Consider the following 27246-nt stretch of genomic DNA (forward strand, 5'->3'; position numbering starts at 1 on the left):
CAGGTGGTCTGTTTGCATAGTTCCCAACTGTGAACCTATCCAGATGGTAGCCAGAAGTCACACTGTTATTCTTTGTCTGTGCAATTCACAGGTGTTTTCAGGACTGGTACAATGGCATTGTTACAGTCACTTGCTACCAGTACATGGCTACATTCTTTGGTATCTCTGTGTTGTACTCCTACATAAGGGTATGCTTGTGGAGGTCCTACCAAAGCTATTTGCAGAGTGTGTAAAAGCAGAATAGCTTATATACCTGTATGTTTGTGCCTCTGCCAGGCCTATGAAACACTCAGATACATCTTTGCATGGAGTCAGGGATAGGTAGTTAAAAGTGAGGTACACCTTACACATAATAGGGACAGTAAGGGTAGACTTGAGTAAAGCAGTGCATATGGATTAGTACTCCTTTTATGAAGTAGAAGCGGTGTCTACTGTTACTATTGTCAGTATTCATTGTGTAATGCCCCACCTTTCTGACTGACATCAGTACTTTTCAGAGGGATTCAGAGGGACACAGCTAAAATATGTTTCACAATCAGGGACATCCCTGAAAAGTAGTCACAGTTAGGAAGTATGGCCTCTGCCCTAATCAGATATGCCACTGTTTGTCCTGCTATGATACTGTGTGGGGGTTGTAAAGTGCCTCTGTAACATTATTTGCTGCTTGAATGGCTGCTTCTCACATCACACTCATGTAATGCAATTCCACAACAATTGCTGGTAAAGATCCACAGAACAAGCTTTGTGTTATGGCCTTCCTATTTTTCCTTTACATTCACTCATTGTAATGCATGATATATTTATTTCAGCACCAAGGTATTGTATATCTGCTGTGGCTTAGTTGTACTTCATGCAGTCTAGTGTGTCCAAGGTCTGGGGTTCGAGACTGACAGAGGTGTTTCATTTTGCTGCTGAGCAGAACAAGGGCCCTGACATAGAGTGAATAAGGCATTTTTAAGCAGTTGTAAGTGGATTTGCGCAGGTTTGCGTGACGCTTAGTGATTCATAGCTAAGCGCACACATGCGCACACTCGCTTAAATCTGCTTACTACTGCTTAAAAGTGCTTACTCCCGCTAACCCCTGCGCTAATTTCTTTGAAAGAAAAGAAAATGGGGAGATAGGAAAGTGGTGAAAAAGGGGGCACAAAAAGGGAAAGACAGTAGGAAAACAAGCTCGGAATGTGCAAGGATGGGTGTAGGGAAGGTCCATAGCTGCCCATTTCTTTACCAGCAACAGCTGTGCATATGCAATACATTTGGAGTAAAATTTGAAACCTTCCACCCCTGGGAGAGGGGTGAGGACAACAAAGTATGTTGTACTGCCAATTATAATTATCAGTTTACAAGTCCAGCAGACATGTGTCCAAAATGGGCAGCTATGTATGGGGCGTAATTTTTTTGTGGGTACAGATTGCCCTTTTTTTTTTTTTTTCAGGTGATAGTGGAAAGTGAGGTAGAGGAAGTAGGTATATTTGGGGAGGTAGGTTGGGGAGGTAAATAGACAAGACAAACAAGACGCATACGGGGGAGTATAACACATGGTGTGGGTGAACACAATTGACAGGGACGGATGTTTGGAAATCGCAAGCACATGAGCCCACAGATGGTAACAGTGGGACTGAGATCCCCACCCATGGGCAGTGACCACTGAACCTTCACAGACCCGAGGGATGCTGTGCTGGGGGCTGCATAGGAGGGGCAGGCTCACCCATGAGTCACGCCACTCTCGCCTTGAGCTGGATCTCCCTATGCACCTCAACTCGGACCCTTCAGAGGGAGACAGGTGGCCCTTCTCTGCCCACGCTTGCAGGGGGGGATGAGCCACATCCCCTGCAGCACTTCCACCCGAAGGTGGCACAGGACCAATGGAGGAGGATAGCCCAGGCTGGGCACCAGACCTGCTGGTGCCAGGTGCAATCGCCAGCTGAGGAGGGACAGGTGGGTCTGCTGGGACCAGCCTTCCCATGCGTTCTGTGATTAGGTGTGTTTAATTACAACATAGACAACAGCATTCCAAATTAGTTGTAACAGCATGCAGTAATATTCCCATTAACCCAACACACCAGGGTTACAACAGTTGAACAGCAAGCATAACACATGCATATATTGAACGACAGTGGACATTCCAACAGCATGCAGGGATGATTGGTGGCAACAGGCCACCAAGATTGTGGTGCTTGAACAGGGCACATGCATCAAAGTAAATGCAGATTTTTATAGAACAATAGGACATATGTCCCAAGAAATGTTTTGAGATTAGACATACCCATTGAGGTGTGGAATTACATTGTTTATGCACATGGAGTAGGGCGTAAAAAGAAACCTCCATTAATATCTTATTAGTACTTTTAATCTACACTACATTCCTATTGACTGCAGGTGTATATCTCCTACATGTATTATTACACTAGGCAACATGCATTAGATTGTGTAATGGGTTTGGCTAGTTCATTATATACCTGACCTATATCTGACATACTAACTGTCCAAGATGCAGATGTTACTGCTACATAGTTGTATTTTATTTTTATATTTATGTATCTACATATCTGGATGTGTTCATGTGACATTTTCACTTAATTTTCTACAGAACGCTACATTTCATGTAGCACACTCACATTTTTGGGGAGCACCTTGACAAGCTACTCGTGTGCCAGATTTACCTATGCATGACAGCCGTTTACCAACTGTTGAGGACTGTTATATGCTTCACAGCTACTGGCACTTCCTTCCACCACTTTATATGGGACTGCACAACTGTGGGTTGACAGCACTTAATACAACAGTACTATTTATTTAATGCAAGGGTGCAACAACATTTCAAAGTAAGTGACACAGACACACTCCAAGTATTATACCTTTATTAATTACATTAAACACTCTTTTCTACAGGCTCTCTCCTTTATTTGATATTACAGTGCATATGGAAGACCTATTCAGGACATATTATACCTTTATTGATAGGTTACAACACTCTTTTTCAGGCATGCTCACTTATTTTATATGACAGTATATGCAAAGATAGTATTCCAGACTTATTTTACCTTTATTAATGGGTTACTACACTCTATTCCTGGCTCTCTGACTTATGCTATATAACAGTACATGCAGAGAATTTATTCAGGGCATTTTATAGCTGTATTATTGGGCTACAACACCTTTTTCATGCTCTCTCACATATATTATATAACAATACATGCATAATAATTACTAACCTGCCTGGTGGTGCAGCCTTAGCAGCCTATCTGCATAGGCTTGCTGATTCACAGCACGGACACCTGCAGCTGTGAAGTAAATGAAGGGATATTGAAACATACCTATCCATTATTTAGACTATATTAGCATGTCTTACATACTGCATTCCATGGCTACCTACTTAGTAGTGGGGCATCTTGCATATGACGGGCCTCCTGGATCCATTGGTTCAGTAGGTCCTGCTTCCGTCTCTTCAGGTCTGCATGGTGGTGATGGACCTGCTCACCAGTCCGAGGGATGCCTGTGGCACTGATGAGTTCATGAGCCAATCGGTTCCAAGCCTCTGCCTTATACTCCTCCCCTTGGAACTGGCCCTGCAGGAGTCGAGACTCATGACAATGGACTAGGAGCCAAACCATGTATTTTCACTCCTTGATGCCCCAGCATTGCACTCGAAAGCGAGTACCCTCTCCAGCACCAGACATTCTAACTGCAGATGGGAGCTACAATCAATTATGGCAAGTATTCCCACCTATGGAGCTTAAATATGCCGCATTTCCTGCACTTTTTGGTGATTGGCCGTTTTTAAAAAATCTCAGCTGACTGCAGACCTGCTTAGCAATGGTTAATCTACCATTTATATGTATATATATGTTAACAGTGGATGCTTATCCTAAACTGTTGTGGCTTAGTGGTTCAGTACTTTGATTATGGTGCACAGTGTCCTGGGTTCAAACCTTGTCATTGCTTTTTATTTTACTACTGTCCCGACAGGTTAGGGGGTGTGGCTGTGTTTAAGCAACTTTGCTCTACGTTGCTCCATGTTGCCCAACGGTGCACTGGTTGGCGCAGCGCGCACCTCCGTGCAAACCGATTGCACTGGGTAAAGCACTATTTAGCTAAGGGCAACTACATTGCACTGGGTAAACTGCTATTTAGCTATGGGAACTACATTGCGCTGGGTAAAGCGCTGCTTAACTATGGGCAACTATATTGCGCTGGGTAAAGCGTTGCTTAACTGTGGGCAGTTATATGTCAGGTTCCTTTATAAATATATATTTTGTTCACTGATACATAGGCCATTTCAATGCTTTTTAGTAAAAGTTTAATCATATATGTCTGGAATTATTTCATATACTAATTTTGAACATAAAATAGGAAGGGGAGTGGTGGGACTCGAACCGTGAATGCCTCCTCCTTGTGCGAACGCTCTACCACTACGCTATTACTATTTGGTGTAATTTGCATAAACATTCCTTATTATGCTCTTCCATGTCAAGATTGCTAACTGCAGCTAAGCAATGGGCACACCCGCGCACACACGCACAATCACGGGCAGCTATATTGGGAATTAGGAAAAAAAATCAGTGTTTTACTTTTTATAACTGTGCTGGGGGTTTACAATGTCAGAGAGTGTGGTGTTGGGTACATAGACATTTGAGCGGACTTGCTCTTGTGTGTTGACATTTTGCATTTCAGACACTTGCAGGGGCGTGGACCTTTAGATTGCTCAGCAGTCGGATACGCCCCCTGCTTTCCTGCACGTCCCATGTTAGATTTGGGGTAGAGTCAGTGTGCCCTCATGAATATTCATGGCATGCTGACGTCATACCGTTCAACTGCAGCCTCCGAGTAAGACTTATTTAGTCTTACATGGAGGATTTGTGAATGCGGGGGAATATTTAAACTTGCTAAACCCAATTTTCTTTGCAGCTAATTTAATAAGAAAAGTTGAACATTTTATTGCTGAATATCACCTTAATTTTATTCAGTTTATTGCTAAGTTATGGTGTTTTGTGCAAGCAGACATTTCATATAGTTAATTTTGCAATGGCTGATGTCTATCACAAATGTTATAAAAAGTTAAATTTTTATGTCAAATCCCAGGCATTAAGATTTCCCCAGGTTGATGAGAGGATATTAGAACTCCTGCTGCAATGTTCGTATCTATCTTAGTGGGCAATACCCTACAGACAATATGCAATTCATTTTTACTCAAACACATTCAAATTTCTTTACGGACTCTGCATTCACCAAGGTAATTTCAACCAAATGTAAATACAGGAAAAAGGAAATTGGTGACAGTGCTCTCAAGTTTAGGTCTAAAGTGCATTGCTCCACCATCGCTGTCACTGACATGGCCAAGCTTTTGAATAACACAGAGACCTGGAAGCATGAGCTTCATTAAGTGGGTACAAATTTCTTGTCCATCCAGTTCTTCTTGATAAATGCCCATTCTCTAGTCTGTGTGTTGTTTTGAACTGATCTGGTATTAACAAGCACCATCTTATGCAGATCCCAGACAGGAAAGGTTGAGAATAACTTTTCAACTTTATGAGTACAGTTAGAAGTCAAGGAGTACCACTACCCCTGTGGTTATTTGCTATTATGTGTCAGATTGCAACCTCTCCCTGACACAATCACCACATCAAGGTGTTCAACAGCAGTGTACTTTGTTGCGCATCCAAGTGACCTGTGGCGACATCAGCCTTTTAAATCTCAGTAATGCCATAACAGTCTACTGAAAAAGAGACAAAAATCCTAATAGGAAACACGATGTCCCTATTATTGTAAGTGCTTATCTTATGAATGGGTACCTCTTTGTTAAAATTTAACTAAAGAATAACCTGTCTACATATTGTAACCAACACTCAGATGCATATTGTAACCAACACTCAGAATAAAACTATATATCATAGATATAATTTATCAGGATAATTAAGTTGCTCTGCATAAATATTAGAATAAATAAAAACAGACAAAATACTACCGAGTAGCAGTCATGAGGTAGAATATTAAGAGATAAGACAAATGTCACAAATAAATACATCACGAGTGTTTAATGTACATATTACATTCCGGAAAGACACATTGAAAAAGCAAGCTGATATAATTCTAAACAACATTTTTGGTAGAGATTTTGAACTTCCTGCAAATACACTGCACCCATGCTGAAGGTGATAGTGATAAGAATCAGGGTCTGTGGAGTCATATGAAATCACACTACCCCACAGTGATAGAAATGCCAGTATGACCAAAGTGGTTAATTCCACTTATGAAGTCCCAGACTGACATAAAGACTGCAGGCAGGATTCAATAAACTCTACACTGCTTGCTGAGACAATGAAACTATCTTGTCAAGACAAGCACTCAATTGAGTGCCAATTTATATTCAGTAAGCAGCTTTACATGATGTGTAGAGACAGAAATATGGTAAACATCGTGGTATGCTAATTACTGCATAAGCAGCTGAACTGTATGCTAATCACAAATTCAGTATGGTGTAGCTATTCAACAAGCTTTAAAGCACTTAGTGTAGCCTTCTGCCTTGTACTCCAACACATACTGGAATACATCCATGGAAACTACACTGGACTGAAAGAATGTTAGGTGCTGCTGCTGCTCTTTTCCATGTGTATGTGCCACAGGCTCAGTTCTATGCTATTGGTCAAGATAGAGGTGGGTATTTAGACCCCATTTAACTTTTCATGGTCTGCATGAGGTGAAAATAGTAGAGCACTACATTGTGGCTAGAGACACACTCCAGGAACCCTGCAATTTCTGTCCTCCTCACCATTAGGGCAAGGTCAAGCCAAGTGGAACCAGTACCTGTTGAGACTAAGGTATGTGCAGCATTTTGAATATTAGCTACAGGAACCTTTCAGTGACCCACAGGAGACATGCTGTGGGGGTGTCACAGGCATCAGCATCCAGGATCCTGCACCAATTCCTGAATGCTATGCTACAGCATGCCAGTGACTACATATATTTCATCCCTACCCCTGAGAAAAGAGCTAGAACAATGCAGGATTTCCACCGCATGCACAGTTTTCTGAAGTCCTGGGTGCCATTGACTGCAAGATCAAAGCACCACTCAGGGAACAGGGAAGGATCTACATAAACAGAAAGGGGTTCCAATCCATTAACTGCCAGGTCATGTGTAATGCTCAGGGAATTATCCTGAATGTGTGTGCTGGCAACCCCAGCCATTACCATGACTCCATATTTGGCATGCATCACACCTCCACCAGACGTTTTCCATGGGTGATGTGCACAAGGCTATTTATGGGGGATCAGGGTATGTCAGACCATGGCTGATGATGTCCATCGGAAAAGCACACACACACCCATGGAACAGTGCTATAATGAGGCACACGCTCAAACAAGAAATATCATAGAGCATGTGTTTGGGCTGTTGGAGTCACGGTTTTGGAGCCTAGATACATCAGGGGGATCTGCAGTACAATCCCAGTATTTGTGTCAAAATTATCAGTCTGTGCTATCCTACACAGTATCATCCTGCAAAAACAGCTGCAGCAGGAACACTATGGGCTAGGAACAAATGTTCCACCACCACTGGCAAGGTCAACACTTCCACATGTAGGTGAGGAGTCAGAGGGGGAACCCTCAACTCTTGTGGGTGTAGGTAGATGTAGGTGTAGACATACACAATATGGCTCAACCTAGCCAAGAAGCAAAAGATAGTGCATATGCTAAGCACCTAAGGGGTACATCATTCATCCTATGCACATACATACACTAAAATTGATGCCAGGCAATGTTCACAACCTTTACTTCATTATGTAATGGCTGTGTGCTGCTAGCATTAGAAATAGTCATCCCCAGATGCCAACAGTTGCAACTGCAGGACTATCAAGGTAACTGTAATAGAAAAAGAAATGTGTAAGAGCATGAATGAATATCAGATACCTGCCTAACTGGTACATGTAAATGCAGTTAAGTAGAATGTGTGTAAGCTGTCCAGCAATTATCTTACATGACTGACATCTGTTTTTTATTTATATATATATATATATATATATATATATATATATATATATATATATATATATTTGTGTAGTTTACCAAATAACCTGGTCCAATGAAACTGAAATACTCACTATAGAAAAAACATTCTAACTAATGTACTTATCTCTACTCTCCCACAAGTGGAGCAATAGACATAATTGAAAATAATCTCCTCCTCTTCAAGTTCCCCTGCTACAAGTTACCTTTTGGTGTAGACTCAGCTGTCTAAGTACTCTGCGGACACAGATAAGGTGTGAACTCCTTAGAATTGCTGAATACCAAATTTTTGACTTTGTGTAGCAGATGTAAATGTAGTGTAGCCTCTACACCACTGTTAGGTGCTAATGGCTTGCGACTGTGAATGACTGGTCTGAATGAAGTAAAGCACAGTAATGCACAGACATCCTACAGTGAAGTGGGTGTGTTGGTGAAGATATACTTACAACATGTGGAACTAACTGCAGGGAGCTTTTAAAAAAAAACACAAACAACCCACATGTATATTTCCCTGGCATAATATCACTATTCCTTGCCTTTGCTGAAAATTGTTGTCGATTGTTATGTATTTGTATCATACCCTGAAATAAATATGGAATAATTTATGCACTAGCTATTGCATGTGTGATACTAAAGCAGAGATAAAGGAATTATTTCCAGAATACAAAGAGAAAGCAAAGCTGCAGTTTTGCAAACATATTCATAAATAATGCAATCACTCATTCCACTAAATGTGTTATTTTCACATTCACAATCAACTGAGAATGTCCAACTGTATAAGGTAATAGTGGATATGAGGTGTGAATTGCTTGTATGTACATTATTTGAGTGCTATTGCTAAATTTTGTTTGTGGCAAAGAAAGATAATCTCCTACAACTACTGTATGTAGTGTGAGTGCAATACTCTGATGTCTCAAATGCAGAACTGTATAATTTTTTAGCCTTTGTTTCCCATTTTTTAACCTTTTTTTTCTTTTTTCATGTACTTGGTGTGTGGCATAGTGCAAACATGGTTAGCTGCTTAAAACTGAAAATTTAATTTCAATCACCTTACAAAGCGCAAACACACTTGGCGGCATTGCGTGGTGGTTAGCAGCATGGATGGTAATGACAGCAGAAATTCCAGCTGTTACCCACCTGTCTCCATGGCACAAGGTGTAAATACATTTAGATAAAAAAGAGACAATAAAGGTAAAGTGGGGTTGGAGTGTCACAATAGTTATTTTTACTGAGGAAGGGTCAAAATGAGATTTGCACAAGTAGTATATTATCGCTATTGTCATTTACATGTGTAAGTTAATTACCTAATCAATACACGATTCTCTACTTCAGAAAAACAAAAGACTTGCCTTCCTACATGCAAACAGGCGCAGCAGTGATGAATGGCCATTAGTACTCTGCATAGTACTGAGTGTGGAAAATACTCCTGAAGCCTAGTGTCCCCTGGGTCACAAGGTGTAAGTACAATGAGTTCATGGTCACATCACAAGTGAGCCACAGTCCAAATCCAGGCCACTCCATTTAGTAAGGGTATCCCACTGTAATTTTTCACACACCTTTGATTATAAAGGCAATACTGCATATCAATAGCTATGTAGGGCATGTTGATAGACAGAAAGGTATCATTACTGCTTGCATACACATATCATATGTATTATGTGTGTAACTGGTTTAGCATGACAATGATGATTATATAATAAAAAATGCAGCTGCATATCTATGAAGGACACCTTAGTTTATTGACAATCATCTATACCCCTCCCATAGCCCAAGTATAACTGAAAAATAGAATGTATTTTGAGGTATGTATCACAGCACCAAATGCTATTATTAAATTAATGCCGATTCACAAACAAAATTATTAGGAGTAATAATAGATAACAACCTAAGATTTTACCTACATATAGCAGAAACAATTAAGAAAGTTCACAAAAATGGGTACTCTTTACTGAAATAAAAAGTATCTAACTGACACCTCTAGGGCTGCCATTGCTAGAACCCATCGTCTATCAACACTTCTGTATGCTTCTCCAATTCTCACCAACCTTAAAAAGACAGATTTAATTAAACTTGAAATATGTTACAATAAAATACCTACATTTGCAACCGACTGCCCTCATCATACCCACCACTGTCACTCCTTAAAACAACTCTCCTGGTTTTAACTCCCACAACTTCTGTCCTATAACCAGTTAACCTTAGCACACAAACTAGTATATCAAATTGAACAAAAATTCTCCAACCACATACCACAAACCAAGGTATTCGCTCAAGAAATAAATGTCTACTATGTGTCCAAATCCACTAATATGACAGTGGAATCCCTATTTTCTCATCATGTAGCAACAAGGTGGAATTCACTACCTAACAGCTTCACAATCAGCACAAATACTAACCAATTCAAGAAGATTCTTAAAAATTATCTCAATGACACCTGGGTTTGTTCGTGTACTGCTCCAGGCTAACTAGTTTTTATAGTTCTGGACATACTTTTTCTTCTTCCCTGACCACCTCATACCCTATGCTCTCTCTCATGTCTAGATAATCTCTAACTTCATCCTTTTCTATCCAATGAACCCCTACAAACCCTACTTCAGCTTACTTGAGAAACTACAATGTCTACACTACAATAAGGAATTATATCAGATGTTTGTACAATGCAAATGTCAGCTATAATACCATAGAATATATTTATGGTGTACTGTATGTCTTGTATATTTTTTGTATAATTTCTTGCATAAGTTTTGTATAATTTCTTGTATAAGTTTTGTATAGTTTGATTATGCGGAGCTTTACTCCCTGTGCCTCCTCTAAAAATGTGTCTTATCCTAGTCAGACTTTCCCGGTAAACAAATGTAAAATAAAATAAAATAAATAAATAAATAAAATAAAGTCATGCAAGTCTATCCATTTCCAGTATATTGTCAGACATTAGTCCTGCGTCACACCTGGGAATGAATAAGCCAGGAACTTTTAATGTCGTACCCATATAGGCCTAATTGAACTATTGCACAAGTCAGTATTTAAGCTGTATAGCTGTAATGACCATGGTTGACAAGCATATCTTCTGGGGCAATGAGGAATACTCACTTGTGTAGAAATGTATCTCTTGCCTTTTAGAAAGGTTTGAAACCCATATTGAACACATTACTTTTAACAGTGTATAAGTCCGCAGAAACTATATGCTAAGTCATCCCATTGATCCCTCTAAAGTCATGGCTTAAAAGCCAAGTCATTTCGCATTTCAGTGCTGACCAGTGGACAAAATGCAACCAGGCATAACAGCACACATGCCATAAATCAATGCCAATGTCACATCATCATTGTTGCTCCTTTTCTCTTTGCTTGGCAATGTTTTTCTTACCATGCAAACATGGCTGGCAAGGTTGTGTGTGTTTGCATACTGGTTGTAAAATGCAATATCACAAATTGGTGGGAAAGCACTGCAACTGTTGTTGGAGGATCTTTGCAAACATGGCAGGAGATGTTAAGAATGGTGTCAAATTCAGGGTACAAAAGTGAGATGTGGAGGAGTCAAAAATATTAGCTGCACTCTTTGTGAAACAGTACAGCCATGGGTTTCTGCAGGGGGAATATACCAGATCTCAGTACAAGGCTGAGGCTGGAAACAGCATAGCCAAGGCTGTCTCTAATGTGACTGGCATACTGCACACTGGAGAACAGTATAGGCTCCACTATGGTGATCTAAAGAGGCACAAGCAGGCACAACTTGACCAGCAGCTGAATAAGTTTAGAACCGATGACACCCATCAGTTGTGCAAGTATACAGATCGAGCAAATTTAAATGATGAGAAATGCGGTAGAAAGCCAAGACTGGTATGCATAATGCTTTTATGTCTCTTCTTTAATTTTCTATTTTCCAACTGCAGAGGAAATCTTGGTGAACATGGCTGCACATGCTGAAAGGTTGGAGTGACTCAGAGAGGCGTGGAGTAACTCTGCAGCTCAACTGACCCTAATTGTAATAAATATATTGTGAGCCTATAGATCAGTATCAAGTTCATCATGCATGTCCTAACTGTAACATCAAGCATGCATGCTGCCTGCTGTAGCACTTGGTAACTGTAGAAGGCAAGTGTAATAGTGTATTAAGATTACATGGGTTCAGTTCCCACAAATAACCTATTAGATTCATATTCAACAGGTATCATTTTCACATTTGAAATCCAGCAATATTGGTTTAATGCCATGTTGTTAAGTTAATTTGAAATATTCTTGAAATCATATTGGGAATTTCTGCATTTTCCAAGGATTACTTATAATAATTCAGAATCATTTTGGGACTGTTATAGTTCTATAGCTACTATAATAACAAAAGCATATTTATTGTAGTAAAGCATAAATATGGCATTTCATGGTTCTAATATTATATTGACCTTTTTGTCTTATCCCACCCCTTATCTCTTTCTCTCTCTCTCTCTCATTTTCTTTTTTGTGGGATTATCTGACATCACATCATTCTGATGTTATACCTTTCTAACAACAAACCAAATGCTTTTTAGCACAGGGAGGCAGGCCAACCTCTGCGGCTCAGCCTGCCAACCCTCCACCAGCTGTTGCACCAACACCCAGCACCTCTAGGACACAATCTGGCAGTACTGCCTCCACAGCCCCTGCACTACCTCGACCATACACATCAGGTAGCATTACCTTGACTGCTGCTGCAGTGGTACCCTCTAAGAGTGTTGGTGGAGGTGGTGATTATGTCACCCACCAGGAAATGTCAGGGATGGTCCATGATCTAATAGAGAAAGGTGTTGGAGGGCCACATCAGACACCTGAAGAGGTTGTTCCTTAAAACAGGAAAGAGACTCATACATCAAGCAATCTCACAAGGAACAGAGGAAGTGGACAGTGATGACAGTTGTGAGGGTGAGGATTATATTCTCACTGTTCCCACACTTGATGCGCATGTGCTTCTGATGTCCCCTACCTATCCCCAATCATAGTGCCTCCTGACCTTTTGTGTCCATCACCATCCCTGTGTTTGTCTTGTTTGTATTGTTTGTCTGCATCTGCTCCCGTACCTACCTGACCCTCACATTCCTATGTCTCTTCCCCAACCATAACTCTCAACCTCTTAGCACCAGAAATCTGGAAAAAGCCAAAAATAATGGGGGTACAAAGGCCCAAAAATAGGGACAAGTTTTAAATATTGCTCTTATTAACTTAAAAAGTTGATAAAGTAACAGTTCAAAAGAAAAATAATAAAAAATAAAGTAACAGGTTTTGCATTAGCATACATTTTCTGAAGGACATGAAGTCTGAACCTTCAATTTCTGTCATTATTTGGTGACTTTAGTCTTTATTGATGTGTCAGAAATCCATAAAATATATGAGGAGTAGACGAAAAATATGAGGCAAAAATCTGGACATTCTGCAAAAATCTGGACAGTTGAGAGGACCCCATCATTCCTCTCATTATAAAAGCCCCCCCCCCCCCAAATGGGTACCTGTCCAAAAAATGTCCCATATATAGCTCTCCACTTTGCATATATGTCTTCTCAAATCACTTGATTTGGCCCAATTAGCTATACAACATCAGTGAGTTGTTGTCTTTGTTTGTTGTGGTGACAGTCCAAATTCATCAAATTTCTCTATGTGTGCACATTACTGTGTTGAGGAAGTGGATATCTATGGGTCTTTCCTAATTCCTCCTGCAAATTCCTTTATTGCTATCCTGTTGCTCTTCCCTCTGCTTGACCCCCACCCATTTTTGCACCTTTAATCTGTTCAGAAAATAGAATCACACACCACACACACACATGGCCAGAAATGGCCCTTAAAAAAAGCCTTCTCTTTTTGTCCTCTGCATTTGCAGGGAGTTTAATATTGCTCACAAATGCCGAGATGCAGTGAATGGTTCTTCATACTCTATGTCAAAAGCTAGTGAGTTTTTGCTATTGGCCGTACTACTCCAGTTATATCCATGCAATACTGCTTACACTTGCTGTGCTAGAGTAACACAGAGTTAAAGCAGAGAAAGACACTACTTTGAAACAGTTAATCTGTCAGTTCTTAGACTGCTGGATGTAAAAAAGTGCTACTTCCTGTTTCGAGTTTTGATGTAAATCACTTGACTGAAGATTATTTTTGCCTACAGCAACACAGGTTTGATTTCAGATGCATCTAACATCATTTCTTAGTGTGCTTTTACATCTTAACATTTGCCACAGTTATGAGTTTTTGTGGAGAGATATTGAATCTTGGCCATAAAAGAGTGTTTGAAGTGACATCCATCTCCACTACTATGAGATATTAATACAACCTTGTTCTGCTTGTTATAATAGTGTTGTCACTGTACTAACCCTTGTTAACCCCTACATCAGTCACTCCATGCTGCAGAGCATGGCAGCTTAATAATGAGAACAGACCAAAAACATGTCCATGAATGCTCCATTACACCAAACATTATTTGTATGTACATATTTCCTTGTATGCACTCTTTCACTCCCACCCTCTTTAAGGGTATGTATCTAATAGGCAGATGGATGTACATGTCATCTCATGGTTTCTAAATAGTGACATGACTCTGATGATGGATAACACAAACAAATCACCTTGATTCAGTAAGTGATCAGTACTCCTGCAATGTGCAAGGTTTCCAAATCTGCGTAGGATCCCCATTGTGTCATGTTCAAGTGATGATGGATGAAATGTTCATCTAATATAACGTGGAAACCATCCTTACTGTGAAGAAGCATACTTATGACTCTCAACCTCTTAATACAAGAAATCTGGACATAGCCTGACAAAATGGGATGGACAAAAGCCCAAAAATATAGACAGATTTATAAATATTGCTCTTATAAATATAGAAAGTTGCTAGAGTAACAGGGATTATGTTAATATACATTTTCAGAAAGATTTGAAGTCTGAAACTCAAATGTATGTCATTATTTGGTGACTTAATTTCTCAGATCATCCCAGTGATTTGCCAAAAAACATAACTTTTATGAGAAACAGACCAAAGATATGAGGCATAAATCTGTATATTCTGTGAAAATCTGGACAATTGAGAAGTATGCGCATACTGTACACACTATTCATGATATCGAGCCCTACACAAATAGCATATCTGCTCAGTCATAATAATCATTTGAAAAGATGTACCACCCTTATCATTTGTAGCAAGCTGTACACCCAAATAAATTCTGATTTGTAGTAAGGCCTTCAAAACAGCTGCTAGCTGTAGAAGTGCATTGAGGTAGGCATTACTGATACAATTTCGGGAAGACACATACTTTAGTGTAGTCATTACTGGTCACTTGTGCAGTCCTGATCACATTTACATAGCTAATGACATCCTGACACCATATGAAGAAAAAAAAAAAAAGAGAATTCCTTTGGATTTCAACTGTGACAGCATTCTGTATTCTGTCTTGGACCTGACAACATCAAGACCCATTCACCACACACTTGCTTTGCCCTAACAGTAAGTTATTAGGCTATAGTAATTCTCTTAGGTACAGTCAGGAATATAGCAAAGCTTAATTTAGATGTTTTTCTTTATTTATTTGAGACTGTCCTGCAATGTTGTTTTAAATATTTCCTGTGGTTTTGAACTCTGATGTCACTGTAATTATATACTGAGTATTTTCTTGTTCCTTTATTATTTATTATTAAATATATTTAAACCTTTCATTGTGGCTGATCTTTGTAGAGCTATTTAAGTTCTGACAGTACTTGATATTTATTTGGTGGCACTGTGGGCCACTCCTAACAGCCTTGCTCTTGGTCAAATTACCATTTGTATTAAAAGTAACATTGCACAGTAAGATTGGACACCCTTTGTTAAGTGCCTTAAAGTAGCTGATAAGGGGTTCTGGTAGCAGTGATAACTACCTTATAGTCTAGGTGAAGGGGCATAGCTAGTAAATCTGTGCCAGCCTTTCCCAGGTGTGTGTGTGTGTGTGTGTGTGTGTGTGTGTGTGTGTGTGTGTGTGTGTGTGTGTGTGTGTGTGTGTGTGTGTAAAACAAATCTCAAAGAGTGTGTGTGTGTGTCAGCTACTTGGGCAGGGACACGAAACACTGGTTAGACAGAGAGAGTATTGGAGGACTTGGCTTGAAACCCTGGGTAATGACTCAACCCTATAGCTGTGCCAGTGGGGAGTTTTATTGGGGATCTGGAGAAAGAGGGAGAAACCAGCCTCAGACTGACTGTAGTCTCTGTGTGCTCGGGAAATTGCACTTGATGCATGAGCTGCATCTGGAAATACTGTGTATGTACTTGTCATCCACCCAGTGTAGTCTCCCACTTGTGCCAATGGTGAGGATTGAGGCTACTTGATTACTGGTCCAGTGGTGGGGTGTGACAGGTACAAGTGTCCTTTTTCAGGCACAACCAGGGTGCACTGTCTGTTTTTCTGTCTGTTTGACTTGCTGAAAATCAAACAGTAGGCCAATGGAGCTAGAAGGAATCAAACCTGTGCCTTTGACTGCAAGAAGCAGCTCATAGCCTTAAGCCTGTGATCTAACTGCCAGATATTATTTCAACCTAACCAGGGAAAAAATTAAGAACATTGCTAACAGTATGTGTGGTGGATTCAAAGCATTACTTATTTTAAAATCTGAGAGGCATTCTTACCCTAACATTGGTTTAAACATTGAAGGACCCCCCCCCTTGATCAGACCCCAACAACAATACTAGGTACTTTCCAGTTCTGATTCTAGGTCATTGTCTCCCTCTACTCTTCCCTCATTAGGTCAATCATTGAGTACAATGCCCCATTTGCCATGTACCTCACTAGACACCTGCAACAACTGGAGAGGCCACAAATGTACCTCACAAAGAGGATCCTAGGCCTTAAACATATGTCCTATATGGGCAGACTCAAAAAACTCCAACTATCTCTATCTCATATTGCCTACTTAGAGGCAATCTCTGCTTGACTTACAAAGCCATGTCTGACCCAGCTCTGTTAGAAATGCTACATCTAAAGAAATCCCAATCCCTCCACACCACATGCTCCAGATAACTCAACCTCATCACCACAATCAAAAGAACATGCTGGAGGGAAAGGTTCATAACCCAGAGACTGCCCATGCTATGGACTAGACTTTCCATACATGTCAAACAGAGCATCTCACTGGCCCTCTTCAAGAGAAATCTTAATGAGTGGATGGGAAATAGAAAATTCACCCAGGGGATCACTCCAGTGGCTCTACTCAACAGAGGCAATAGGAACTAAGGTCGGGTGGCACGATGCCATGGTAATCCTATGGCTAGGCTTGTAAAGGCTCCAGGGCCATTAGCCTAGTACACACCTATGAACCTATGACTCACCTGTGCTCTGACCAGGAACTTATCACTCTTAAAACCTGTGCCATAGTGAAAGCTAGGTAGTAGGTGTATTTTTTACACTCAGTACTGTCCAGGGTGCTGACTGACATTCATCACAGCTGAGCCTGTTTGTGCAAAGGAAGGTGAACCAAGGTAAAGATGAGCAGAGACCTGAATTTGCTTGGCACTTAACATCACACAAACTGAGTAGGCAAGGCCAACAGTTATTTATGGAATAAACCTTTCGGACCAACATTTCAAAGTGAGACTATAGCATGCACAATAATAGCATCTGCCAGCAATTTCTCTGACAACATATCTAGCAAGCCGGACACATGAAACATTAACAAGCAGATGTATTTTGAAGTTAACCCCAATCAGGTCAGTTACTGTACATCCCTATTTGCACACAATTTGGCAATGAGCACCAGTTGACACTGCTGCTTTGCAAGGCTAAGTTGAATTCCTGAAATTTGAACTATGCATGTGCTAATAGTTTGCCATCATCTGCGCAAATCAGCTTCTCTAAGATGTACTTTATGAAGAGGTGTAAAGCATGTCTAACTCTAGGCTGTAATCTTTCACTACATAGAAATGCATTCAAAAATACAAGAGAAGGGCAGTGACGTCTGGGTCACTGAACACATACTTTCTGATATTCATGTGTGCCCTGCTGCAATACACTTGCAAATGATATATCAGGATTATAATATAATTATAATTATAATATTATATTATATTTATATTATATTATATTATAGTTATAATATAATACTATAATATAATATAATAATAATAAATATTATATAATATTATTATATTATTATATTATTATATAGCCATTGGCCAGTGGTGGCTCGTGATATCAGACTGCAGGACTGCAAGCCCTCCTCAGCTGTGAACCACAATGTTACAATCCAATCCAATAACTTCTCCTAACATAGAAAGTGAATCCAGACTATTGCCTTACCAGTCTGGAAGAAGGCAGCAGACTGCTGATGCCCCAGAAGTCTATGCAGTGCTAACCACATAGACAGGAAGGGGATCAGACTGCAAGGTCAGCAGTCTTGGAATATTCGCAAACAGGAACCAGAAGTGTGCATTCTGGCACGCACGTGAACACAGATGAGAATGAAGCTGTTTACTACATTTGGATTTATACATTATCAAAGCTATTTGCTGTTACTTGGATTTATTTTGCAGAGTTATTGAAGCTGTTACTTGGATTTGTTTTGCAGAGCTGTTTGGAAGTGTATTATTGAAGCTGTTTGGATTTATTTTGCATCATTTCATTGCAGTGTGTGTAATGCCCCAGTGCACTTGCTGGTGGTGGTTAGAGAATACCTGAGGCTTGAACCCTGTACCCTGGGTTCAGGAAACAGGAACCTGAATTCCCTACCCACCACCATCTGTGAAGCTTTTGCAGATTTTTGCCTCATATTTTGTTCTGTTCATCAAAAAATCTGTGATTTCTAAATTTTTAATTTCTTAGATAGTTGGTGCAGTGGTAGCATTTTTGCCTCACAGCAAGAGGTTCTCTGGTTTGATTCTTGGCTGGAGTGTCTTCTGAGTGGAGTCTGCATGTCTTTCCTGTGTTTGCTCTGGTTTTCTCTCCCATGTTACAAAGACATGTGTGTAAAATGCTCCAGTTTACCTGCTGGTGGTGGTTAGAGATTCAGGTAACAAGAGCCTGAACTCCCTACCCACCACCATCTATGAAACTTTTGCAGACTTATGTCTCATATTTTGTTCTGTTCTGTTCATCATAAAATCTGTGGTTTCTGAATTTTTAATTCCTTAGATAGTTGATGGTGCAGTGTTAGCATTGTTGCCTCACACCTAGAGGTTTTCTAGTTTGATGCTTGGCTGGGGTGGAGTCTGCATGTCCTCCCTGTGTTTGTGTGTGGGTTTGATCTGCTGTCCTCCCATGTTACAAAGACGTGTCTGCAGTAGTCCTCCCTGGGCCTCTGCTGAAAATTGGCTTTTGTTCCAAATCAGACTTTCCTGGTTAAGAAATGTTAAATAAATAAAACTGACAGGCATTTGACTTTCAGACGTCATATTCTTCAGAAAGTACATAGTAACACAAAACATTTTATTCTAGCAATTTTCTAAGTTTATAAGATGAATATTTGAAATGTGTTCCTATTTTTGGGACTGTATTCCCCCATTATTGGCTTTGTCCATGTTTTTTGTGCTAAGGTTGAGAGCTATGGTGAGAACTGAATTCACTGAATATGTTTAAGGGCTGTATTCCCCCATTACTGGCTTTGTCCAGGTGTTTTGTGCTAAGAGGTTGACAGCTATAGTGAGAACTGAATTCACTAAATGGTAGCCATTTAAGTTTCAGACTTCCTCACTTTCATAAAGCAGCTGATTTGGCATAGTGGTATGGTGCTTTGACTGTTTTGTACAGGGTCCTGGGTTCAAGACTTAGCAATAAAATGTATGGTGGTAACATTGCACTTTATATTAGAAACTTTTCAAAATTATACAAGTGATGTTTAAAATGTGTCCCTGGTTTTTGAGCTTTTGCCTCCCCAATAAATGTTGACTTTTTCCAGATTTCTTGTGCTGCGAAGTTGAGAAATACAGTTGAGTGTCGAGTAGATTTTACAAGGAGCTGAGAGCTGCAGAGGAAGAGACATTTAGAGTTGCTTATGCTAAGTCTGATTGCCTTGTTAACAGCACAATAGTGTACTTGCTTTTGATGCAGACAGCTGTGGGTTCTACTCCCACAGGGGATAGATGCTGCCGTACTGAGAATGTCCTCTTTGACAAAGATACAGGCACTTTATTTGTAGATGAAACAATGAAATATAAAGTTAATCGCAACCTCTTCATTAGTTACAGATCTCTTTAATGTGGAATTTTATAGATGACTTTTACTTCTGGAGAGATTGTACATATTTACTGATACTGGTGGATTGTAGAAGTTTGAGTAGACATTTATGATGGAAATGTTCTCAATTGGGCAGTTTTGTCATTATTGGTGCATGCATTTTGTTTAATTGTTTACTGGAAAAATGTTCAAAACAATATATTTAAAACACCCTCTAAACTGTACTGTATTATACAAGGAATATAATTTAATGCAATCAGGAAGGTGTATCACACAACACATGTATGTCGTGTGCAAGGGGCCTATCATTTGAAAACAGCCCAAAATTAATCTTTATACTTGCCAAATGTATTTTCTTTGAATGTGGATTTCAATGCTGTTTCAATGAATGTGAGTTTTAAGGGCAGAGAAGTTTTAATGCTATGTCTGTTTTCATTGTGAGACTGCATTGCATTGTTTAGCAGGTGTCTTAGTGTTTGTGCTGTAAAATGCAAATTAAAACTTTCAAATAAAATACAAATAATCGTAGAGGTAAAGCAGTATGCACATTACAGTGTTTATGGTAAATGGTGTGAAATAGCCAAGTAATGGAACATTGGAATGTTTGCAGGGGGGAGGCTCCATTCGACCATGATCTTGTGAGGGGGAAGGGTGGCAAACTCTAAGACAGCCCTGGCTGAACTATACCTCTCAACTGTCCAGATTTTCACAGAATTAATAGATTTTTGCTTCTTATTTTTGGTTTGTTCCTCATAAAATTTGTGGTTTTCTGGCAAATCATTTAGGAATTAAGTCACTAAATAATGACAGACATTGAGTTTCAAACTTCATAACCTTCAAAAAAATGTATGCTAAAGCAAGACCTGTTATTCTATCAACTAAGTTTATACAAAAGCAATGATTAGTACAGTTTGTATGTTCCCCCAATATGTTTGGCCTTGTCCAGATTTCCTGCATCAACAGGTTGAGAGGTATGTGCAAATAAATTGCTTTATAGAATTAGTCATATCCAAACCTCTCAACTGTCCCTAATTTTGGCTCAAAATGTAGCTCTCCCTCTAATAATCCCTCCAGAAAATGACAACTTTGGAAGAAAACGTGGAGGGTTTACAATTAATAAATAACTGTAATAATCAGAGTTATAGATTACTTTTATTTCAGAAATGCATGCAGATTCATTTATTTTTTCAGCTGCTCAAGTTAACAGTACTAATATTAAAAAAGTGTCTGTTCTTTGACAGGTTCCTAGTTGTATTGTGTGGCTACTTAATATTTTTTCATCACATTTTTGGTTCATTTTTCATAAAATTGTGTTTTTTTGGCAAATTGGAGACAAATCATTAAAGAGTGAAGTTAGAAAATAATGACAGACATTTGAGTTTCAGATTTCATACCCTTCAGAAAATTCATGCTAATGCAAGACCTACTGTTGTATTAGAAAGTTTATAAGGGCAATATTTAAATACTGTCCTTATTTTTGGGGCTTTGTCCCATTTCTATGTATGGCTTTGTCCAGATTTCTTGCTCTGAGGTTGAGAAGTATGACAAATGTGTCAGGGCCATCACAGTCAGCCAGAGATATTTCAAATTGTGACATACTTGTTGCACCCCACTCCTCCATGTAGTTACTCTGGACGTGTCCAAGCAAGGCAAGGAGCAGTTATGCAGTGTAAGTGTGCAGAGTATCCCACCATCCTAGGTAGACACAAGTACTACAGTGGCTTTTTATCTGTCCTTGCTTGATTTTGCAGAATGTTCTGGTTTTCTGTCATATTTTTATACTGTTGATTTATGCTTCTTATTATTCACAAAGTGCCCGTTGCTCTGTATTTAAGTAGCAATGCTTTCATGACCATTAGGTAAGCTTGTCTGAGATTGTAAGATGCAAGTAAGCTTTAATAGGCATACTGTTAAAGAATTGCCAACATTGAAAGCCTTTTTGTTGTTGCCATGCAGAGGATAATTACATAACTAGATAACGTATAAGCCTTGGGTATTGAAATGCATATGACAGTATTTGTAATAAAGGACAGGATTACAGTATTTTAAGAAGCTCATTACCTTTGTTGGAGACTTGCAGTCATCTCTGCAGGCTTTACCCGTAAACTAAACAGAATGCCAGTCTATCATGTGTGGTCCATAAGCTGTACAGTAATCCTTTAAGCAATTTATCAGGAGCTTGTTTCTTGTTTGCTTTTCAATTTTGACTTTGATCATGTTTTCCCCATGAAACAAGTAGATAGTTGTTGTCAAGCAGCAGGTCTTTTTTGAATAAAAAACATTTTTACAAGTGGGGGTATCACAGAGATTGCTACTTTCATGTTACTTGCTACTTTTATAAAGCTGAATATAAATTATAATTATAACTGCAGTTCAAGGAGAAGTGGTTGGAGTTTAGTGCTGCTTGTTTTTTTTATACTTGACTTTGACTGGCATTCCAGTAATGTATTTAAAAAGTAATTTATTTTTTATGCCTTGCAACCTTTTTGTTTCCATCTAGATATTAAGTAAGCAGTCATGCAGCCAATGCATTGAAATATTTTTTTCTTCTACACTTCATTTTGTCTTGATTGGACTCTCATAATGATGGTTTGGCACTCACGGCAGCATATTTAATTAAAGTTCCAGTGTTTGTGGTTTTGAGCATAGTCCCTCCCTTTTCTAGTTGGCCGCACCCCTTCCCATTGTCCCCACCCATTCAGCTGTCTCCTGCAGCCCCCCTTTGATTTGAAGTCACCAGCCACCCCTGCCATTGGCCATTAGCCAGGGTGTATAACTGCATTGTTACATTTGGTTTGGGTTTATAGTGAAACTGGACATTGGTTTTCCATTACCATATCCCACTGATATTTTCAGTAACATCCATTATCATATCCCATTGATATTGTCACTAACTTGTATTAATGTAGACATACTTTCATCTGAATATGAAGGCACATAAGTCCGTCATTGCACTACTGCTGTCTCCAAAGTGTGTGTTTCTGTGCATGTATCATCTACACAACATTTTGAGAAACAGGTATGTCTGTCTCCCTTCTGCAATATACATTCATGACTGCTTCTAGGTTCACAGGATGTATTTATATGTACTTTTGCAAATCGTACAAGTCCTGGCTTTGCAACCAAGTCTTATAACAGTATATGTTACCTGCGACACTATGATGATGTCATCCTCTATGAAATGCACTGTGACACTCTTAAAATTACATTTCTCCCGTGGTATGAGCATTAAGTACTATACTCTGTAGTTTGTGTAATTAGATAGGCAGGGGTTCTGCTCTCACAACAGTCAACTTATGTGGATATTTCTATGTTTGGGAGTGTGTGTATGTAGTGAGAAGTGCATGAGTCTAGGTCCTGCTGTCCTCACTCAAGTAGTATTCAAAAGAGACCTTTACAGTGCTAAATGACTACACAGCAATTTCATACATTCCTACTAGCATCCTGTTCTCAGCATACACTGATGGTGTCATCTTCTATAAAGTGCACTCTGACAGTGTTAGAACCAGACTTCTGTAGTGGTGTGACCTCTAAGGAATGTGTTCTCTACCTGGAGTAATTAGATAGGTAAGCATTCTAAGCTTGCAGCAGTGAACATCAGTGTGTGTGTGTGTGTGTGTGTGTGTGTGTGTGTGTGTGTGTGTGTCCATTGAGAGTTTTATAGTGGAATGTAAGACTTCAGTGTGTGTATCCATTCAGAATTTTATAGTGGGATGTGAGTCCACATCTATGTCACACACTCCTTCCCGACATGTTTTTCTCATCAGATAGCTGCTGATGTCATCCTCTATAAAGTGCAGTCTGACAATGCTAAAAACATATGTGTGTGAATGGTACCACTTGCATAATTAGATAGGTAGGGGTTCTAACCTCACAGCAGTCAATGTGTGTGTGTGTGTGTGTGTGTGTGTGTGTGTGTGTGTGTGTGTGTGTGTGTGTGTGTGTGTGTGTGTGTGTGTGTGTTCATTCAACTATCAGTCTGGAGACAATTTTACACCAGGATGTGAGTCCACAGCTATGTCAGATACCCCTGCCAACATCTTCTACTCTGCATATACTGATGATGTCATCCTCTATAAAGTACACTCTGACATTATTAAAGACAGACTCTTGCAGTGGTGCTAGTGCTAAATACTGTGTTCTGAAGCCTGTGTAACTAGATAAATAGGAGTTTTAATCTCCCAGCAGTCAACTTGAGTGTGAGTGTTTATTCAACTATCGGTCTGCAGATAATTTTACACCAGGATGTGAGTCTACAGTTATGACAGATATTCCTACCCAAACATCTTCTTCTCAGCATACAGTGATGATGTCATCCTCTATAAAGTGCACTCTAACACTATTAAAGAGAGGCTTGTGCAGTATCACTCAAATCATGACTGTGTTCTGCAGCTTGTGTAACTAGATCAATAGGAGTTCTAATTTTGCAGCAGTCAACCTGTGTGTGTTCTTTCAATTATGAGTCTGGAGACAATTTTATGGGGGGATGCGAGTCCACAACTATGTCAGATTATTCTGCCAACATCTTCTCTGCGTACACTGCTGATGTCATCCTCTATAAAATGCATACGGATAGTGTTAATGACAGACTTGTGAGGTAGTGCTAGCATTAATTCTTGTGTTCCACAGCTTGTGTAATTAGATATGTAGGAGTTCTAATCCCACATCAGTCAACTTGTGTTTATGTGTATCTTGTCATTCAACTATTACTCTACAGGCATTTTTACACTGAGATGTGGGTCCACAGCTAAGCCAGACACTCCTACCCAAACATCCTCTTCTCAGCATACAGTGGTGATGTCATTCCCTATAAAGTGCACTTTGACAAAGTTAAAGTCAAACATCTGTGATGGCACAAGTGTTATGTTGTATGCAATCTGGTTTGTATACTTACATAGGTGTGGTGTTCAAATCTGACCTCAATAAAGGTATGTGTGTAGTTGGTGATTTGTTGCAGTCATTTTATGAAGTTGTACACCTCTTTTAATTTGATTCCCACTCAGGAGAACAGTTTGCATAGCCCCCTGAATCTGACATCCCCTTTTTTCCTCTGTCCACATAACATCCATTCTGCAGAACACTGAGGATGTCATAATCTCAAAGATTCATACACACATTGTGAACCAGAGCTCCCTCATGACCCTCTGCAATCCATCTCCAAACCACTGGGTGGGTGATTGCTAATTCCATCATGGGGTCATGATCATGTGACAAGTGGACAGAGGCAGTCTATGCTAAATCAAACACGTATACACATACACACATAGCCCTACTATCTTTCATCACATAGCTATATAGATGGCTAAGATTTTATGTGCTCTTGGCTGATAGCATAGTAATGTCCCATGACTCTCTGAACACTACACAGGTCAATGTTCTTGTCATCCATATATGTTTTGTTGAGGTGTGGATATACTGTATCCCTGTACTCCAGTCCGTGATCTGAGCTACTGTATTGATGGGTACTGCTGCCATTTGGTTACATGTTCCATACATAGCTCCAGCAATATGCCTTCTGAGGACTGTTGACATCAGATGATGCTACATATATTGTTGTCTTACTAAGGTATGTGTTCTTGTAATGCAGGATATCAACATTCTATACAGCTGACATGCAACCATCACAGTGTATATCTCGTAAAAGGAAAATTATCTGACATACAGCAATATTACGTCATAATGGTTACATGGGCACATATGCATGGATTCATCCATATTTGGAAATGCTGTTATAAAGACAAACATATGAGATGTTGAGACTCACTTGCGACCTTGGCGACCTTGGTGAATTCTTTGTATGTACTATTGTCTTGCTATTCACAAGGATTTTACAGGTGTTCCCCAGCAGCATTATGTGACTGTCACCATTTGAGCCATATTCACCTCAGTTGTAATGCATACAAATAATGTGTCATGGCCCTCATAATAGATTCATAGGTTCATAGGTAGGTACTAGGCTATTGGCCCTAGGGCCTATATAAGCCTATCCAAAAAGGTACCCTGGCTTTTGCCATCCAGGAAAATTATTTTCCTATGCCCCTGTCAAGCAGAGCCCTAGAGGTGACCCCCAGAGTGAATTTCCTATTTCCCATCCAATCTTCAAGATTTTTCTTGAAGAATGATAATGAGGAGCTTTGTTTGATATAGACAGGTAGTTTGTTCCAGAGTATGGTAAGTCTCTGGGACAAGAATCTATCCCTTCAGCATGTTCTGTTTATTGTGGTGACATGGTTTAGGTCCCTAGAGTATGTAGGTCAGAGGGATTGGAATTTCTTTAAGTGGAGCATGTCCAACAGCTCTGGGTTTGTCATAGCTTTGTATATTAGGCAGAGATTGTCTCTGAGGAGGCAATATGCGACGGAGTAAAGCTGGAGTTTTTTGAGACGGTCTGCATAGGGCATCTGTTTGAGGCTGGTAATCCTCTTTGTGAGGTATTTCTGCAGCCTTTCCAGTTGTTGTAGATGTCTTGTGCAGTACATACCAAAATGGGCATTGTACTCTATAATGGGACTAATGAGTGATTAGTAGAGGGGAACAATGACCTCTTTTTTCCTGGATGAGAAACCTTTTGTGATGAGGTGTGCCATGTAGAAGGATTTCCTGACTACTGTGGCAATTTGATTATCAAAGGGGAGACTATTGTCCACCTGTGTCTCAAGGTCTCTTATCACACTTTTTAAGAAGACTACCACCTATGTGGTAGCTCATCGGTACAGAGTTTTTACCAAAGGGGATGACAATGCACTTTTTTGCATTTATCTTGAAGCCATGGCTTTCACACCAGGCATCTGTCTCAGTGAAGCCCTTTTGTTGGATGTCCACATCGTTAGGAGTTTCAATTATGGCTCCTAGTTTGCAGTCATCTGTGAACTTCATTAGCCAAAGACCTTCTTTACTTCAGAAAAGTAGATACCAAACAGGAGAGGACCCAAGACTGAACCCTGTGGTACTCCACTTGTCACTGGTCTGAAGTCGGATCGGGAGTCTGCTACTTTCACAGTGTGCATTCTGTCAGTGAGCCAGTTGGCAACCCATCTTGTGACATAGGGATTTATACCTAGTTTAGTGAGTGTATCTATAATTCCAGACTAGGGGATGG

The sequence above is a fragment of the Protopterus annectens genome, chromosome 7.part1 (genome assembly GCF_019279795.1).
Source record: "Protopterus annectens isolate FY-2018-M chromosome 7.part1, PAN1.0, whole genome shotgun sequence".
NCBI classification, from domain to species: Eukaryota; Metazoa; Chordata; order Ceratodontiformes; family Protopteridae; genus Protopterus; species Protopterus annectens.